Source organism: Carettochelys insculpta, chromosome 2 (genome assembly GCF_033958435.1).
Source record: "Carettochelys insculpta isolate YL-2023 chromosome 2, ASM3395843v1, whole genome shotgun sequence".
NCBI lineage: Eukaryota > Metazoa > Chordata > Testudines > Carettochelyidae > Carettochelys > Carettochelys insculpta.
The window spans coordinates 110,662,902-110,683,296 of NC_134138.1; the positions used below are offsets into that span (position 1 = coordinate 110,662,902).

At 39.6% G+C, this 20,395-nt stretch overlaps 1 protein-coding gene across 4 annotated transcripts in view; it reads right to left on the reverse strand.

Moving 5' to 3' along the window:
- Positions 1–20,395, reverse strand: part of ZNF516 (zinc finger protein 516) — a 151,306-nt gene that overhangs the window by 118,524 nt on the left and 12,387 nt on the right. For 3 of the 4 annotated variants that reach the window (XM_074987531.1, XM_074987529.1, XM_074987528.1), the window contains exon 2: positions 15,737–15,823. The exons of the other annotated variant lie outside the window; for it this stretch is intronic. The gene's annotated coding sequence lies outside the window, so the exon portion shown is untranslated. The remainder of the gene's footprint in view (positions 1–15,736; positions 15,824–20,395) is intronic. 4 annotated transcript variants of the gene reach the window in all.

The window sequence follows — 20,395 nt, forward strand, 5'->3', positions numbered from 1 at the left end:
GCCCACAGAGTGCTACAACGTGACTCAAGGCACTAGCCCATCTGTGTACTGGGACTACCCCTATTTAAGACCAGGGTAACAGGAATTTGCTCCTTTTATGCAAATCCGTAGGGGCCCTCAGTCTCCAAGCAAGCTAGCAACAGAAACCCTCAGTGTACACATTTTGAACAACCTTGGGGTGTCCAGAACAGATGAAGAACATGTACATTTCTTCCACTGCAATTCTCATCTGTTTTGTTTCTGCATTTTAATACCAATTCACAAACACTATGAGAGGGCATCATTTCACTATTGTGATGGCCCTATAGAAAAACCAGATAAGATTACAGACACGAGAGAGCCGTGAAATTATAGCAGTTGTGTTTCAATTAAATGCACTGTAGTTACAAACTATTTTTACACCTGAGCACTACTACACTGATGATATGAATGATATACTAACCTATCATACACCCTTTTAAAAAGGGGATAATTAGCGAGCATATCTAATTCTTTTCTTTTTGGGGGGTTTTTTACTGCAACCGCCCAACAGTTTCTCTACTTGTTACACTGACTCATGCTCAGATCTGAATATTTTGAATCTAATACAATCATTTGATTTCACTTTCCCTTAAAAAGACACATTATTTTACAGACACCTTTAAGCACAGATATTAGAGCAATCCTGTTAAGTAATGTTGTGACCAATTGTGTACCAGTATGACAAAATCTTATTTATGACAATTATTTGACCTTTTGATATCAATTTGCCTTTTGTGATTAGCCCATTTGTTTATAATTCTCCTAACGGAACTTCTATAAAAGGGCTTCCAAATACTGCAGTTTAGACACTGAAAAATACATGTATAAAAAATTTAATAGTTAATCAAAAGCACATATTCTGTAAAGTTCAAATTACTTTCACTACATTCTATTAACCTTCTTTACTGCTCTTTTCATTCTTGCATAATAATTCTTCTTGGAACTGAAAGAAAAACTGCACACAGTTTCATATGCATACAGGATTTAGACTTAAGACTTTTAAATTTCCACTAAAATAACATTTGCCATTCCTACTAACATTGTGAAAGAGACCAACGTGTATGAATCTTAAGATCTATTTGTGATATTATATACGACAGAAAACTTTACTGTGTCACCTATAGAGCTAAGAACCTAATTAAGGTAATGAGCCATCATGATGTTGAACTGTTGGTAGGCTGTATGATACTACACTGAAGTTACACTGCAAGATCATATTTTTATATTCAGTCTTAGTTTCAACTCCACTGGGCATGACTACTGAATACACAATCAGATTTTTAATTTATTTTCTGATTCACATTTTTACAAAACCTAAAATGTACTCTGTTTCTATACATATGCACTTATTGCAGGGAGCAATAGAAAAAAATACTTTATATCACTTTACACTTCCTTGTAAGGTACATGCAACCCAAAAATATTTAAGCCACCAAGATATCCTTTAGTGATACAAACAAACTATGTTTGAAGGCATAAAACCACAACATAGCCCTTCAGCACAGCACTGAAATACTTAAATTGAAAGTTTGTTTCTTTTAAAATGCTTTATCAGAAGAATGCTAACTGTTTTACAGATTCATACTTCCCCTTCTCCAGTCTAGTGTTCAAATAAGTGAAATAATATCCACACATTTTATAACTAAGTTATTGATGTATTATTATTGTCTTCCACTAGTAAAAACCCTAAAGTAAAACATGCAGCTGTCATGCACTGGTGTTACTCCTCGAAGTACTGCATAGGAAAACAGAGAACAAAGGCTAAAGCCAAAAGTTGTTCTTATTGACTCAGCACTATAAAAGCTTTCCAGGGAGATTTTTCCATGATGATCAAACAGAAACAAGTACAAACTCAGATTCCCTTACACATGAACTCCAGCATCTCCAGAAAGAATTCCAAGGAGTGTTATAATTTTTATGGCAGCATTGATCTAATGAAAAGTAAACAGTAACTGATAAGCTACAGTCCATGTACAAGTTTTTAATTATTCATGTTTTACCATGAAGTTTGTTCTAACATTTTTGTCAGCTGTGCCAACAAAAAACAAACATATGTCAAGGTCATAGAGAAAGAGCTTGATTTTGTTTTGTTTGCATTCCAGTTGTGGGCAACAAAAACCAAGAATTTAAACAGAAAGCTATTCTGATAGCATATAATTTTACTTTTCTGTGAATGTAGAAGTAAACTACATCAAATCTGCCCCCTTTCTATTTTTTACACTGTGAAGATTGAATACAACTTAATTCTGGCCTATCTAGAGAAGACTGAGTAACACTTGGAGGCCCACTTGTGCTATTCCTCAATAAAACACAAGAAGCATTGTTTCAGTTCAAGATGTTGCTACCTCCCCATAAACAAGTATTTGGTTCTACTACATTAAGGGATTGTCTACACTACCTCCCTTCTTCAAAGGGGGCCTGGTACCCCAAGTGGGGAATAGCAATGAGATGCTGCGATGCATATGCAGCACCTCATTAGATTAATTTTCGCTGTACGAACTTTGAAGCTGACAGCGCTAACTTCCAAGCACCGGCAAGCTGTGTAACTGCAGGCACTTTGAAGTACCCGCAGAACTTCAAGGTGCCCTTACTCCCACCAATTCTGGGAGGAAAGGCACTTTAGTTACGTGGGTACTTCAAAAGTACCTGTGGTTACACAGTTTGCCAGCACTTCAAACTTAGCGCTATCAATTTCAAAGTTCGCATGGTGAAAATTAACCTAATGAGGTGCTACACATGCATCGCAGCACCTCATTGCTATTCCCTGCTTGGGCTGATTACCATGCCCTTTTCAAAGAAGGGTCCTAGTGTAGACCCAGCCTAAAAGTCTCAAATACGTAACACTATCAAATCAGAAATTTATTTAGGGCACACAGGGCCAGATGTGCAGCTACTTATTTCCACTGACATCAAGAGAACTACCCTGATTTACACCAGCTGAGAATCTTCGGACTTTTGTTGGCTGCACTAATATGTAAAACTACACAAAAAATATTATCGAGCATTTTACTCGACTCACAACTGGTACCGAGATAGGAGTTTGCCACAGCATGTGGATGACCTCTTTTTAAATGCATTTTGGACTACCACAAGCCATAATACATAGAAAAAGTCTACACTAAAAAGAGAAAATTACTTCGGAACATAGAAACAGCCACATAAGTTGAGAACCCTGGCCTCTCTAGTTATACTACTTTCATCTCACAGTGGCTAATACCTATAGTCAGAAGAAGGCTAAAACAATTGTAAGAGAATGGTCAAGAGGGAAATACCTTCATAACTCCAGTTAGTTCATAGATGCCCTTATGTCCCCAAGTCTGAGACTTGATCCTAGTTTCTATCCTGGCTACTGTAACTGCAGCTGTTTGTCTCAAACATGTATTAAACAATGAGTTCCATAGATTTTAAACATTTATTTTACTTGTAATATGGGGGGGAGGCAAACTCCCTCCACTTTTAATTGAAGTATTCCTACATATATACCTGTGTGAAGATATTTTGGATTTGTCTTCTCTGGAAACAGCAGGGGGCATGGACAATTTTTACTGTCACAAATTCTTAATTATTACAGGGACAAATTTCTGAGCAGAATTACAGTCTGAGCCAAAGCCTACAGAAACCAATGGGAGTTGTCCCATTTTTAAAAATGATAAAAATATATTTTTAATGCTAAAAAACTCCCCAAAGACTTCAAATTTCAAAGCCAAATACTCTATCTGTGAGCTAAGGCAAAGCCTGTCTAAATACAGCCACAGGGAGTTGTTTGTGACAATTAAGACCAATTGAAACAGAGAGATTAGAATAAGAGATGGAACTGAACCTTACCTATCGTAGCAGCTGCTTCCTCAATGGCTATAATTAATATGACGAAGCTTAATCAGACAGTCATATGCTATAGTGTGTGTATGCACAGGTAGGTTAGGATTATCATCAAAGTAGGCTAAGGGAGTTAGGTGCCCAACTCTCTAGGGATCCACAAGGAAATCACAGCTGTGATTTAGAATACTCTCTCATTTACTTGTTTATATGAAGTGTAATCAAATTACAGGATAAGCACCATTGCAATGCATATACAAAAACAAACCTGAGGTAGAGAAAAAGCTGTGACCTGTGGTAGCTGAAATTATTAACCAAGTTTTTAAAGCAAACCTCTTTGCTCTCTCTCTCTTAGAATACAAAAGGTCTCAATATGCTCTAATTGCTATTTAGAAAGGGTCCTATTTTCTTCCGCAGAACAAGCCAAAAAGTATCTAAAGCTATTAAACTATTCTGAATAATACCTGGAAGTCATTTCAAAATAACACTTCGCAGAACCTGTCAAAAGCTTCCCAACAACAGGGAAATGTGTGTGTGGTGGAGCTCTCATTTTGTCCACATTGTTTAGTAATATTCCAGGACGGTTTTAAAACTGCTATTTTATGAACAGTATTTTTAAAGATGAAGTCATAACATTTCCATGTGTTTTGCTGTACACTGCCTGCATATAAATAACTAATGCACTCAAAGTATAGTGTATTAAAGTGCCCTGCATTAAAAAAAAAAACCTGATCTCTTTCACGGCTCAATGTAAAACCATTAAATAGCCCAGTATGGTGAAGTCAGCAGTTCAGAATTGTCACTTACATTATTATTATTGAGGACATTGTGTTCTTTCTGTATTTCAAACAGCTACTGAAAAAAAACTACACACATTACATTTTCTATATTTAGAGAACATGATAGAGATTGATTAGTAAAGGTTTATGAATGTATTTTTGTATTCAGTTGTGAAATATAAAAAAGCCTAAACACCATCCCATTTCCAGATTACTTTTTCCCTCCTACTGAAAGAAGAGAATACAGAAGAGCGAACATGATTTTCGTGTTGACACAGAATGCATAGATTGGTACCATAATGCAATGAAATGCTTTCCATATATTTGAAAAAGAAGTTTGTGGCTTTGTCCAACTTAAATCTATCAGTCATTAACTAACATTTTCCAAGGCGCAATCCCACAAGCATGTAAGCATTTAAGTATCTTCACCCAGTTAAATAATCTCACTGAGTACAAGACTACTCCAATGCTTAAATTTATTCACACACACTAAGAGTCAACCGTCAAGTCATGCCTGACCAAAATGATTAGCTTCTGTGATGAGGTAACTGTCTCTGTGGACATGGGGAAGTCAATGGATGTGATACACCTGGACTTTAGCAAAGCTTTTGATACAGTCTCCCACAATATTCTTGCCCGCAAATTAAGAAGCGTGGATTGTATAAATGGATTGTCAGGTGAACAGAAAGCTGACTCAATGGTCGGGCCCAACAGGTAGTGATCAATGTCTGGTTGGCAGTTGGTTTCAAGTGACGTGCCCCAAGGATCCGTTCTAGGGCTGGTATTATTCAGTATTTTCATTAATGACCGGATGAGGAGCTAGAACACACCCTCAGAAAATTTGCAGATGACACCAAGCTGGGGGGCAAGTAGATACATTGGAGGGTAGGGATAGGGTCCAGAGTGACCTAAATAAATTGGAGGATGGGGCCAAAAGTAATCTGATGAGGTTCAACAAGGAGAACTGCAGAGTCCTGCATGTGGGACAGAGGAATTCCAAGCATTGTTACAGGCTGGGGACCGACTGGCTAAGTAGCAGTGCAGCAGAAAACAATCTGGGGACTACAGTGGATGAGAGTCAACAGCGTGCCCTTGTAGCCAAGAACGCCAACAGCATATTCAGATGTATTATGAAGAGCATTTCCAGCAAACCTAGAGAAGTTATTATTCCCCTCTGTTTAGCACTGGTGAGGCTCCATCTGGAATACTGTATCCAGTTCTGGGCCCCCCACTATAGAAAGGATGTGTATGCATTGGAGCAGGTCCAGCGGAGGGCAATGAAAATGATTAGGTGGCTGGAGCACATGACCTATGAGGAGACGCTGAGGGATTTGGGATTATTTTGTTTGCAGAAGCTAAGAGTGAGGGGCGATTTGATAGCAGCCTTCAACTTCCTGAAGGGTGGCTCTAAAGAGCTTGGAGAGAGGCCACTCTCAGTGGGTGGCAGAAGAAGGAGCAATAGTCTCAAGTTAGAAAGAGGGAGGTGGAGGTTGGATATTAGGAAAATCTATTTCACCAGGAGGGTTGGGAAGTACTGGAATGCTTTACCCAGAGAGGGGGTGGAATCTCTATCCCTAGAGATTTTTAAATCCTGTCTTGACAAAGCCCTGGCTGGGATGATTTAGTTAGGTTTGATCCTGCTTTAGGCAGGGTACTGGACTCCATGACATCCTGACGTCCCTTCCAGCTCTAGGATTCTCTGACAGGACTGTGCTCTCCGTTTTAACTGACACTGAAATAAAAACCTCAACATGTAACTGCACAGTTTTTCCCAAGGACAGTTCTTTAAAATACCAAAACAAAAAGCAGTCAAGTAGCACTTTAAAGACTAGCAAAATAGTTTATTAGGTGAGCTTTCGTGGGACAGACCCTCTCTGTTGCTTTAAAATACTCTGTGTAATCAAATGTTACTACTTTGCTGTAAGGAAGAACTACATTGCTTAGAAAAAACAAAGCAAGCAGTCCTGTAGCACCTTAAAAACTAACAATTTTATTTATTAGGTAATGAGCTTTCATGAGTAAGAGGGCAGAGACATCGTGTCCCCTTTCCCCTCAAGGGGAAAGCTGAGACAAGCCTAACACCAGCCGCTTCCAGGAAAAATGTGGGGCCCCAGCAGGCAGGCAACCTGTGTGCACCCTACTGCTCTGCCAGTTGGGAGCCACCTGTGGTGCGTGACTCCCAGCCAGAGCTTGCAACTCAGATGCCCTACCTGCACCCTGTCCCAGCCATGATCTCCCCTCCTCCCAGAGGCAGCACCCCAAACTGTGCCCCAGCCTGGAGTTCCCTTCCAAAGCCAGCACCAGTGTTCCCTGTAAGCTGTGCCCTTGTGCAGTCACTCAGGAGAAAGTCAAATGCTGCCCAGCTCATTAGCCGAGCGCCTCAGGTAGGTTGTGTGTTTCTGTTGCTGGTGCACATTTGCACATCCCTCAGAGCGCTAAAAATTTATTCCACACATGGATGGAAAAATGTGTAGAGAGCACTGGACAGCACATCAACACACTGTCCCAGCCTGGGGTCCCCTCCTACGTACAAATTCCCTCCCAGAATTTGCAACCCTCATCCTCTCCTGCACCCGAACCTCTCCCGCAGCCCAGTGACAGTGAGAGAGAGTGAGGGAATACAATTGACAGAGAGCAGAAGAATCAAGTAGGGGGGGCTTTGGGGAAGGGGCAGGGCAGATCCAAGGTTGCCCTGAAATTTAAAAAGTGATCTTGGGCATAAAAAGATTGGAGGGGGCTGGGTTAACATGACTGCACCAGAGAAGTTCTTTTTATTATCATCATTTTTGTCATCTAAGCAAATGGCAGACCACCCTCATCATATTTTCCCTGTATTTTTAGATGACATCTTCAACAAATTGGATGCTGTATTTAACAGTTTGCTTTTCAGATGTAGAAGCAATACTATTAAGTGGGAATGCTTCCCCCACACTGACTTTGTATGAATATTTGGAGCTAACACTAAATCATTTTCATATTCTTTGGCATAACTCAGTGTTTATTCCTATAGTCTTTCCTTTATTTTTCCTCTGATTTTTTTCTCTTGGAGAATGTAGTAATAGGCATGTGAGGAGTTTATCCAGGGTAATATGTTTCAATCATATTTACCTGCCCAATTTTTGCTACGTTGTAGCCATTGCTATTAGCATACACTTTCATTATATCAACACTGAAAGGGATTTTCCACTTTGGGGCTGTTAAAGATGAACAGACACAGGTCCTAAATGAAACTGATATCAAACAACTACTCAAAAGTTATTTACAACTTACTAATTACCAATTGTTGACATTTTACTTAAAAATAGTATATTTTATATCAATCACTTATTTCCTAGTATTTCTTTCAATTATAGGCATGTTGAGGCTGATAAATTCATTCTGTAATGTTTGGCAACCACAAAACAAATCACTTATATGAAGTGGCAGCTCTTATATTTACAGCCAACAGAATCAGAAAAAAAAAATCATTCAGTGACTAACACTGTAGCTTCAAAGACAAGCCGCCCATCTTTATTTAAATCCATGTTCTTATCTATCCACCAGAAATGTCTACATTCTAGCAAACCAACTCCTCTATAACAGATGAAAATTCTAAGTATTCCCCTCTGTTCAACATCCAAAAACAGATGATTTCACCCTCTTACCATGTCTCTGTCACTAATCACTGATGCTTCCATTTCCCCTCCTTCTTCTCTAAGCTTCTAATTTTTCTTGAAATTTCCTTAGCTACATACCATGAATCTTGGGGTTTCATGACTTCCCTTTTAACTCTTAAAAATAACTGAAGTTTTCTTTTATCAACTGAAAGTAGAGAGATTAATGTTTCTTGCACCAACATATTCTCAGACACATTTGTTCTTCTGAACCACACGGGCGGAGAAAAAGCCCGATTAACATCTGATTTAAAAATAACACTGAGCTTGTGATTTTTACAACTCTAAGGCAGGCAGGCATAACTGCCTAAAAGTCTAACTAGAAAGTAAAACTCTTCTGCGTAACCATTAAGAGGTTAACATCTGCCTGCTCAAGTCAGGAAACCACTGTGTTAGTCAAGGCAGCATGTCCTTGGTCAAAAGAGCAGAAGAAGAAAACCTGATTTTCTCTTATCTACATCAGCTGAAGGGGACAAAGGTGAAAAGTAAAGCCAATTATATGTACTGATATAAAATAACATTGGAGAAATTATGTATGTGTATACTAGTGATCAACAAAATGGAGTGATTATCAGAGGTGTTAAGTATATTTTTGCTCAGCCTTACTGAAGTATGGCAACTGAAATGACAATGGTAAACAAACACATGAAAGAATCAAACCAGACTAAAGTAGGGACAGTATGCTATAAAACACAATATCGTGAAATCTTTATTTCATTAATTTTAAATCACAATTAGGAAATACAAGCTGTTTTTCATTCTCTCCCCTTCCCCCATATCTCCTTTATATTTTCTGGTCATGTTATGATAATCTGCTGCATTTACGATTTTTTTCTTGTGCAGAGTAAGATTTCCCTCTATTTTATGAATTTTTACTTGTACAGAGTAAGCTATACTAGGGCAGCTTGAAAATGTTCCATCAAAGCTGTTCTCTGGTGCAGAACTGGGAACTCAACTAAAGAAAAATTTTGGTGAAAAATGTCTGTTTTCCATGGTAATTGTTTGTTTTAGAAAAACCAAAACACCCCAGAAGCCAAAACTTTGTTTTGATGTTCTCACATGGATTCTCAAATCAAAATGAAAGATTTCAATATTACTGAACCAAAATGTTTAGTTTTGGCTGGGTTCATCATAAAACCATAAATCAAAGCAATGAAAAGCATTTGAAAGCAGTAGTTCACGTGTCTCATGGCCCCACCCATAGTCGATCATGAAAGATTTAGTTAGCACAGGAGCCTGCCCCAAAGGTCAAAGAGGGGCATGAGGAACCTGAATTATTGTTCTCTCCACCAGGCTTCAAGTCAGGGAAGACAATACAATGTCAAGCTGAGCTAAAATGTAACCTTTTGATTTGGTATAACTAACAAAAGTACCTCAGAGTTCAGATAAACCCAACCTGAAACAAAACAGTCCATTCTGATTTTGTGCCATTGCAATCATAACGACATATTAGATGCATGGAAAAATAACTTGATTACTTACTACAACTCACCTGGGTGAGCTACAACCATGATATTTTACATAAAGTCATCTTATCCAAAGAAGTCAATTATTCTTCTTAAAATTTAAGAAAAGGAAAGCCCTCAAAGATGGCTTCCATAAATTGTCCACTACACATTAACATAATGGATGTTTATTTAACTACAGAACAGTTATATTTTAATCCACATACACTGAGAGAGAGAGAGAGTTTATCTGACTCAGTCTACAAGCCCCATTTTTTAAATTTAGCTTTTAAAATGTCTATAGATTATTAAATCAATGGTACACATATAATATACGACAGACTGCATCTTAAATACTCAGAGGCACATAGGGAACCCAGGATTTCCTGATGCACCAATAACTACAGGATTAACCTGCCAGAGCAAAATGTATAATTTTTCAAACAACCAAAAAGATAGTAGCCAAGTAAAGGCCAAATAACTCTTATTATATATTGTCAATTATATAAATAGGGCTTATCATTTTATGGGCATGCTGGCCAATCCATAGTTCAATCCTACCTCTTCTCCTTTTCAAAATCTATGTTGAAGCTCAAGCTCATTTTGTAAAAAAATCATGGGCTCTAACGTACCAATGTGTCAATGACACCCACCCATCGATGTACCTTTCTCATCAGGCACAAGCTTCAGAGACATCTAGATATCACAGTACATGAGAAAAATAAGGCACATGGATTAACAAGAAGACGGCTTAGTGTCAACCCTGTAAGAGGGCAGTACTGCTGAGAGGAAGCGAATGACACTTTAAGGAAATGACCAGAACATTGGTTGATTTTTATTAAACATTTGTGTCTGCTAATTGCCAAAGTGACAGGCAATATCTGTATCCTATTGGACTCATCACTGTTCTAAAGAGAGATTATTTACAGAAAGAAGAAATGTATTCTTCCATCTTTGACTAGCCAGAAAAAAATACACTCATGTCTCTTAGACAAGGATCTAGCCTGAGATCAATACCTTCTTCCATCACTTTTTCCAGGAGGTGGCTGGGACAAAGCACTAACTCTACCTGAGTGATGGCCACATCACAACTCCAGCAGCAGAGCCACCTTTCACACAGGCTGACAGATGCACATGACACCAGCATTTCTCTGATCTCTGTTCCCCATGTACTTCAACATACAGACTTTAACCTCCAAATCACTTATTGGGTTAGGCCAGTGGCCAGGAACCAAATAATCCCTATTTTAAGAACAGCGCACACACTGATTTGTAATGTGATACACGTTTATTGCAGGACATTCACAGACTTTTTACATATTCTATTTCCTCACACTTTACGTGTGTGTTTGTACCACTGTCTTCCTGACTTTCACTCCTGAACCTTTTCTGTATCTGAAGGACGCTAGGGGGAGTTATCCAACATTTCAAGATCACATATCGTTTGCTATTTAGATACGAGTTGTTCATTTTTGGGCGTTGAGACATTCAACCATTTATCAAAAATAATCAGGAAAGTGTTTTGTTTATGCTTTTTAAAAAAAAAAAAACACTTCTCAAATATAGTGTTGGGAGCCACAAAGAAGTCCCTAAAGAGCCGCATGCAGCTCCAGAGCCACAGACCCCTTGGTTAGGGCCTACCTATTTTTGAAATGGCTTCTCCCTCCAAGATCCAGTGAGACAAAAGTGCTCCCTGCTAATGGTGACAGGTGATGGCTCTCAAGACTGCATGTTATACAACTGAGGACAGGGTGTTCTTGCTTTGCTGTGAAACTCCATGAACCATGGAACTCTGACACCAGCTGTCAAGTTAAGCAAAAACCTGAGCATTTCAAGACCAGAACCCTTCTTTTGAAAAGGCTTTCCCTCAAAGCTAGTTTTAAATTGAGTTTTCTGCTGTTGTTTTTTAAATCTCCTTTTAAGTAACAGAAGTTACATTAAGAGATGATGGATCCTTTGCAGACAAAAAGAATGGGCTAGATAGTCTCCTGTCCAATTGATTTAAGCAGGTTTTGGATAACACCTAAGTTTTGGATAACACCTACAAAGCAACTGATGTAATGAAGGTATCTTGTCAGCCAAAAGCACTTGAAATGACCTGAAATTTTCTGAAAGTGTGTCAAAAAAAAATTTGATGCTGATAAAGCATCTAATTATTTCAGAGTGCAACAGTTACATCTTATTGAAAACATGAAATGAAAATGATTTTCTTGATTCCATATCAATGTTCAAGAGAATCTTTTCAGCAAGGAAGAAACAAAGTGACCGCCCAGAAATGCACAACTGGGGGACAAAAAAAAAAAACAAAACCCCCCACTTTCTTATTAACTCCTTTCATCTGTAATAATCCCACACCTTGTGAGAGAGGTCAGAGGAGGCCAGGTCTCCTGTCTGTCATCTCCTCACAGCATCTCCACGGTGTCCAACATACTAGCCACATGCAGCTATTTGGCCAGTCGAGTGTGGCTGTATTTTCAGACTAATACAGCTAGTCTGCTACAGCCACAACCACTTCAGAACTGGTTGGATGCCACAGATCTAAATAGCTCCTGAGCATATCAGAAAGTGGAGGCTCACAGGAGAGAAGCACCCCTCTTTGATAAGAGTTCGTGGACAGGTAGCATCAAGGATGCGGATGGGAGTCTCCGGCATCACCTTAGGACACGGACAAGCTGCTGCAAGTAAGCTCAGGTACGGGAGTCACACCAGTATAACTGAGTCATGTTCACCTTCTCCTGATCTCTGACGCCATCATGAAGCAACATTTAGGGTAGCTGGGCAAAGGAATAAGAATTGGGCTGCTGCCAAAGTTTATCTGATTATTTAACATACCTGATTTCGATTTCATTTATGATTTAAGCCCCCACCTCAAGCTGAATTTTTTCTTCTTCACTTTTTCCTAAAAAATGCATAAATTCTTTTGACAAGCACTCTTTCTCCATGATGAGTTACTGGCTCAGCCCCTATTAGAGGTATGATTTTATTTCCTACATTTTTCCAGGTGGAAGTAGTAATGAAGAACAGGATCCAAGGATCATTTGAGCTAAGGCCACAGTTTAACCTCTATAAAGCTCTGCATCAGCTGTAAGGAGCAACTATGCTTTTAACTACATTAGGTACAAAACATTCAGGCGAGTGTGATTTTTCAAGTTGACAGTAACCCTTGAAGATGGATAGTGAGCCATTTGACTAAACGTAAATTACAGCTGACTCTGGAAACCATAATCTGAGCTCTCGAGCTTCTCTGAAAGCACAACTAGTTGGGAGCTGTAAGAGTACAGACATATTATAGATTTTAACACTTTAAAATTTAAGCTTCCAATACTAAATCTAGCACTCAGGAACACTGTGGATTTGTGACACTTCCAAGAGGACTTTAGAGCCATAAACTAACGGGTAAATTACACTGATGCATAAATTATTGTCTTTTGGGGTAACAGAGAGCAAGACAAACAGAGGGAAACAATAGTAAAGAATAAAACTGCAAGGCACGTAGAAGAGCACGAATTGTTGGGCAAAAGTCAGCATGGTTTCTGCAGAGGGAAGTCGTCTCTAACTAATCTATTAGAATTCTTTGAAGGGGTTAATAAACATGCAGACAAGGGGCACCCAGTGGACATAATATACCGAGATTTCCAGAAAGCCTTTGACACGGTCCCACACCAAAGGCTTTTATGTAAATTAGGCGGTCATGGGATAGGAGGAAAGATCCTTTCATGGATCGGGAATTGGTTAAAAGACAGAAAACAAAGGGTTGGAACAAATGGTAAATGTTCACATTGGAGGGGGGTAACTAGTGGTGTTCCCCAGGGGTCAGTCCTGGGACCGATCCTGTTCAACTTGTTCATCAATGATCTAGAAAATGAGGTAAGCAGTGAGGTGGCAAAGTTTGCAGATGACACCAAGTTGTTCAGGACAGTCAAAACCAAAAGGGATTGTGAAGAACTTCAAAAAGATCTCAGCAAACTGAGTGATTGGGCAGCAAAATGGCAAATGAAATTTAATGAGGGTAAGTGTAAGGTAATGCACATTGGAAAAAATAACCCAAATTACACGTACTACATGATGGGGTCAAATTTAGCTACGACAGATCAGGAAAGGGATCTTGGAGTTATAGTGGATAGTTCTCTGAAGACATCCACGCAGTGTGCAGCGGCAGTTAGTAAAGCAAATAGGATGTTAGCAATTATTAAAAAAGGGATACAGAATAAGACAAAAGATATCATACTTCCCCTATATAAAACTATGGTACGCCCACATCTTGAGTACTGCGTGCAGATGTGGTCTCCTCACCTCAAAAGAGATATACTGGCATTAGAAAAGGTTCAGAAAAGGGCGACTAAGATGATTAGGGGTTTGGAACGGGTCCCATATGGGGAGAGGCTAGAGAGACTGGGACTTTTCAGTCTGGAAAAGAGGCGATTGAGGGGCGATATGATAGAGGTATATAAAATCATGAATGGTGTGGAGAAAGTGAATATAGAAAAATTGTTTACCTTCTCCCATAATACAAGAACTAGGGGACACCAAATGAAATTGATGGGTAGTAGGTTCAGAACTAATAAAAGGAAATTTTTCTTCACACAGCGCACAGTCAACCTGTGGAACTCCTTGCCCGAGGAGGCTGTGAAGGCCAGGACTCTATTAGGGTTTAAAAAAAGAGCTCAATAAATTTTTGCAGGTTAGGTCCATAAATGGCTATTAGCCAGGGGTAAAGTATAGTGCCCTAGCCTTCAGTACAGGGGCAGGAGATGGATGGCAGGAGATGAATCACTTGATCATTGTCTTCTATTCTCCTTCTCTGGGGCACCTGGCATTGGCCACTGTTGGCAGACGGGACACTGGGCTGGATGGACTTTGGTCTGACCCAGTATGGCCATTCTTATGTTCTTAGGGAAAGCTATTTAAAGCATATCACCCATTTTACACATTCAAATACCCTACAAAAAATTGGCCAATGAGGAGTGAGAGGCTGCATTTGAACTCAAGCCCAACTGTGCAAGTGGACGCAGGTAAACAAACCTTTCCACGGTCTTCAGTGGAGCCTCCCAGTGGACACCCAGGTCTGCCAACTTGTATCAGGCTTGAATATCAGGCCCAAACTGTTACAGTACAGAAAACACTTCCAGGCCTCGTACAGATGGAAATTATCTTCACTGGAAAAGGTGAATCCCCCAAGCCAAAGATTTTAAACCAGTTTAATTTCTAACCTATCTTAAACTAATCTAAAAAAAATCAAACGGGGCGGGGGGGGACCAACTACCCTTGAATGTTTAATGAAAACGAGGTAAATTAATTCCTGCTCTAACTCCATGGACTCCACTGACATTGGAACTGGACCAGAGATTAATTTGAGTCAATTATTGTGGTTCTTAACAAGGACAATAAAATTTACTAGTCCAAAAGTTCAAAACCTAATTGGAAATGTAAAATGCTTTACAGTGCCTATTGGTTCTAGTTAGCACCACACACATTTCTAGTTTGAAATAAATCTGATGTGTGGGAGGGCATTAAATGTTGCAAATGAACACAAAGCTATAAAGTTTAATTTTTAGGAAGTTTATCCAAGTAGTCCTTTAAAACTAAATATTTGTAACCAATGCTTGTCCTAGAGGAAACAGTTCCATTTTACGGAAAAGTTAAATAAAAATTAAATTTTTTTACTCTTTTACTAAGACACGAGATATGGAAAGCAAAATACTGAACTACTGCAGGGTTCTTAAGTCACTATTAAATTGAATCCTTCCCTTTGACATTTACTGTATTGTACATTTGCTGCTAGTTTACTGAAAAAATATATTTTTCTGATGTTACTTAACAAGCTATTCTTTTACCTTATTCTAGCAAATGAAGAATATACACAGCGTGCATGTTCCATTATGACATCTTGAGGCAAATGATGTTACCTTGGGTCTTCTCATTCTTCAAACCCGCATTTCATTCATGTCCCCATTTTTTCTACCAGAATTAATCATATAGCACACACAGATACCTCCCATATAAACAGAGGAACAAAACTTACCCATAGTGATAACCTCATTGACATTGAGATTGCAGGGGTATCAGCACGTAACCAAGGACAGAAATTGGGCCAGCAAGAGGGAAGGGCCTAGGGAGGGGGAGAAAGGGAAGAAAATAAATATTTATTTTTATCTTTTACTCGCTTTCAGATAACTGTGTAACAAGAGATTACATTTTTCAGGTTCTATGTAAGAGATTTTTATATGTGCATTCCTTGCTTTCATTTTTAAATGACTGCTAATGCTGGGAATAGAAGTGAAAACAACATGCAGATCTCACAGTTGTAAAGATACAGACATGTAATAAAAACTTTTTTTCTGCAGGAAATACCAATCCAATACCAATATTGAGCAATTTTACCCCGACTTAAGACAGACTGCAGCCAGACAGCGAAGTGGAGAAATGATCTGCTCTGACAACAGAGAGAAGCTCGACTGCCCAGCTGCTCTCTTGACAGAATGGCCAACCAGAAGCACAGCAGACAAGGCTGCCCAATCACCCAGAAGCCCTGTGAACAGAGGGCATCCCAGAGCACCCACACAACTGTTCTGTTGACAGACTGAGTCGAGAAAGGCGTTTTGCCTCCCAGGGGACAGGCAGAAGTCTCTTGACAAAAGTGCCACATTCTGTCAATTTACTGTCGACAGAACACATTTTTAGCGTGGCCATGCCAAGAGCTTTGTCAACAAAACTCTCTAGTGTAGACGTAACTTATGTGAGGATTATGCTAGCTGTAAAAAATAGCCCAATAATGCCCCTAGATTTAAAAAAAGTTTCAGTTGTTTAAAAGTTTCCATTGAAGACTGAATGAAAGTAGGAGTCTTCTGCACTGATGAGCAGTGTATGCCATTTTACCCGCTCCGAGTACCTAACCCTAACTTTTTGAGCCTACATGAATGCATTGTCCTCTGTAAGTCAAGCCAAATATGTCCCCCTTCCTGCTCTTCAAAAACTACTCTGTGCCTTTTCACTCTGAAGCATGGAATCAGTCTCCTGGAGACTGGTAAGCTCATTTCCTTGACAGCAAAGATATTCAGACACCTATCAAGTTTCTAAGCACTCCCCCACAGCAAGAGAATAATCAGCTACGACTCCTCTACCATTGCCTTTTTCCTAGGACTCTCAGGAGTGATGTGATGGCACCCCTACTCCCTGTGTGGCACCAGCTGACTGAGAAAAACAGAAAGCTTTTCCGCAGCATGACATCCAGATAGTGTTTGACGCCAAAAAGGTTACTACCAAAAGCCTGGGTTCTACACACAACACATCTTTCAAATGTCAGCATGGAGCCATTCTTGGACTAACTGCATGGTAAATGTGCAGTAATTCTGAAGTTTGGCATATTTAATTAGTGAACATTTAATACTAACCTGAAGAGGACTTTGGTAATGATCAGCCATGTATTAATACTGAACTTGACAGCAGATATGCTTTAAAGAACATCAATGAACCCCTTAACAAATCCACATAATCATAGACACATAGAAGACGCAATCAAATTTTAAAGGCAGAAACAGACTCACACTTTGTGCCTGTACCTCACCTAGCACAAAGGTGCTCTGCTCTGTCAGGGCCATGAGGTGCAACTACAATATAAGAAAGAAATAATCATAACTTAACGCCATCTAAGTATGGGGATAAAAATGGAACTTTTCTAATGGTCTAAAATGTCAGATTTTGTCATGTAGTTGTTGAGTGTCCATTGGGTAGATTTTTAGTTGATTGTTATGTTTAAGCTTGTTCTGTTGGATGACAGTTAATCAAGGGAATTGTATTTTAAGTGGAAAAGGTCGTATCATGTTTATAATTTTTCAGTGTTCTAGCTTACAGCAAAGTTAAGATGATATAATGAGGAAGTTCAATGTTTCCTTCTTTCAACCATCAACGTTTCTGGTCATTGTTAAGGTTGCAAAGGAAAGAGGTCCATGTGGATATGAAAGAAGTAATCACAACTGTACATTGCAAAGACTGGACATGGATTTAACAAGTGACTCCTGATTTTTTACTAAGAATGAGTTGGTAGTACGAGCACTTTACCTATCTCAACTGATTTTTAAAAAATAATGTTGTTTGATGGAATTTGAGAAATCTGCATTACTGCTAAATGCATTTGGAAGGAGAGAGAGCTCAGTGGTTTGAGCATTAGCCTGGTAAAGCCCGGGTTGTGAGCTCAAACCTTGAGAAGGCCATTTAGGGGTCTGGAGCAAATAGTAAAAAAACAAAAATCTGTCAGGTATGATGATAGGTCATGCTGTGAAAGCCGGGGACTGGACTCAAAGACCTCTGAAGGTCACATACGCATATACCCTCTGCCTGCCTCTGATCCATTGTTATGTGGCAGAGCCCAATTCCTCCTCTCCCCTTCCGTGTATGACCCAGATTGCCTTCATCATCCCAATTCATGTCTTCCCACAGACCCTCACCTCAAAAATGCTCCCTCCACTCACAGCCCTCTTGCCCTCGAGACTACTCAGGCTTTTTATGTCCATGTTTGAAAGCTGAACATGGCCAGAGAGTAGGAGTCATGCTGCAAGCCAAGGGTGCCTATAAAAGAGTTAGGCTACATAAGAGTAGCATGTGGGGGACAAAGAGCAGTGGGGGAAAGATCCACATGCACTCCAGCAAAACATGAGTAAGGAGATGATCAGAGTTCTAATGTACCATTGGGTGATTAAACAAAGTAGATCTCTTTGGTCTCCACACCACACTCCCCTCCCCCTCCCCCAAAAAAATCTCCAAGTCCCTCCCATTATTATTACTTTTATTACCAGAATGCCTAAGAACGCTCATCACACACCACATCTGCACAGTACTAGGCACCATGCAATACATAAGAAATCCAACACTTCCTCCACATGGCTACTAAACCCTCCTCTGCTCCCCACAATGGTGCTGCACAGTACACCACAGTGCTCAGGCCAAGTGTTTCTACACAGGCGCCTAAATAAACAAGGCACTGGGTTTCCTCCACAACCCCAGTTCCCTGAAAATGGATCCCAACCACAAGCACCTCCTACTAAACCTATTCACTCCAAACCCTGTTCAAACCCCACTCACTTTTCTTCATCCCTCTCTTCCATTACCTACTGCTGCATAAGCCTGGTTCCCTATTGCCTGTATGAAGAGCAGAACTGGTGAAGGGATGACGCAGGTTTTCAGAACTGGAAAACGCAGGCAGCTGACAGAATCTAACAGTTCCATCATCTAATCTGGACAGAATTGTGTTAGCTTATTCTGAATGAGAGGAGTGACTGTGTGTGTACAATTTCAGAAGTGGTCTACCTCCAGGATGTCATCAGAATGAGCATGTCCTAACACGTGAGAAGTTTAGTTTCCAAGCAACCACTAAACAACTGCTCTTCACACAAATCCCAAAGGAAGGTGAATAAATCTAGGTGACCTTTTTGAGAGGGTGAGGAGGGTAAACACATACTTATGTTTCTTCTGCAAAAAGTGGTAAATATTTTAGTTTTTAAACATTGCTAAGGAAAATTCAATTGTCCTATGAAAAATTATTGTGACAAAGGTGTAGACTAAATTCAGCCAGAGTATGAAGCAGAGGGATGTCAACCCTTGAAGTGCCACACAGCTTCCTTAGTATATATTCAACAAACAAAGTGAAAAAATAATTAAGGACAACAATAATAATCTGCTTGATATCCGATACCCTCTTAGCTGGCAAACTCACATTTCCTTGTCTCTTCCCTTTATTTAAAAATCTTCTTAGATCATGAATCTCATTGAAATGGAGCAAGAAAAGACAAAGGGTCTCTGGCTGAGTTTGCACTCTTGCTCTTCTACTTATGTGACCCAAATGGCCTTGCTCCCATCTTAGAACTGTCTAAGAGAATGAAGACTCCCCATATGCTACTTACTAACCTGCACCAGTCTACATAATTAAGTTATAGGAGAGAGAGGACCCAGGCCAAAATTCAGGCAGACTTGCTGTTCCTGCCATTATTCTGAACTTTATCAAAAATAACTACCTGCTCTCTCACTGTGTTCAATTTGCTCTCACTCAGTCTCTGATCACCTGTATTCCAGAGCTGCAAAATCCAAAGGCTGTACCCAAAAGAGTAAGATTAACCATCTCTCTCCTCCTCCACTCTTATGATGAGGCAAGCTTTGATCTTAGTCACCATTCCAAGGGTATGCCTACAGTTACCAGAAGATCAACTCCTTCAGGTTCAATCTTCCGGATTTCAATTTAGCACACCTGGTGGGGATGAGAGAAATCAAACTGTCAGCCCTGGTATTCTTCATTCTAACAAGGAGTAAGGGAGAACAACGGCAGAGATCCTCATAGCAACCTCCCTCTGTGGGCAGCCAGAAAAGTCGATCTAGGATATGTTTATTTCAGCCACATAATTGTTGTCACTGGAATTGCATATCTTAGACTGACTCTCCAGTCTAGTGTAGACCAGGCCTAAGAGGGCTACTCCTTCAAAATAACTAGGAGTATTCACGTTTTCAGAAGTATTTGATTTTTAACTAGATGAAACGGGAAACTGGTATTAGAAAGGCAAGGAATTGATTTTTATAACACTACTCAAGGACTCCACTCCACTAGGATTTTATCTAGTGTACAAATTTTCCTTGCAATACTCCAGACACATCTAAGAAGTTCTCATACTTGGCAAAGTTTCTTTATCTGCTGTTT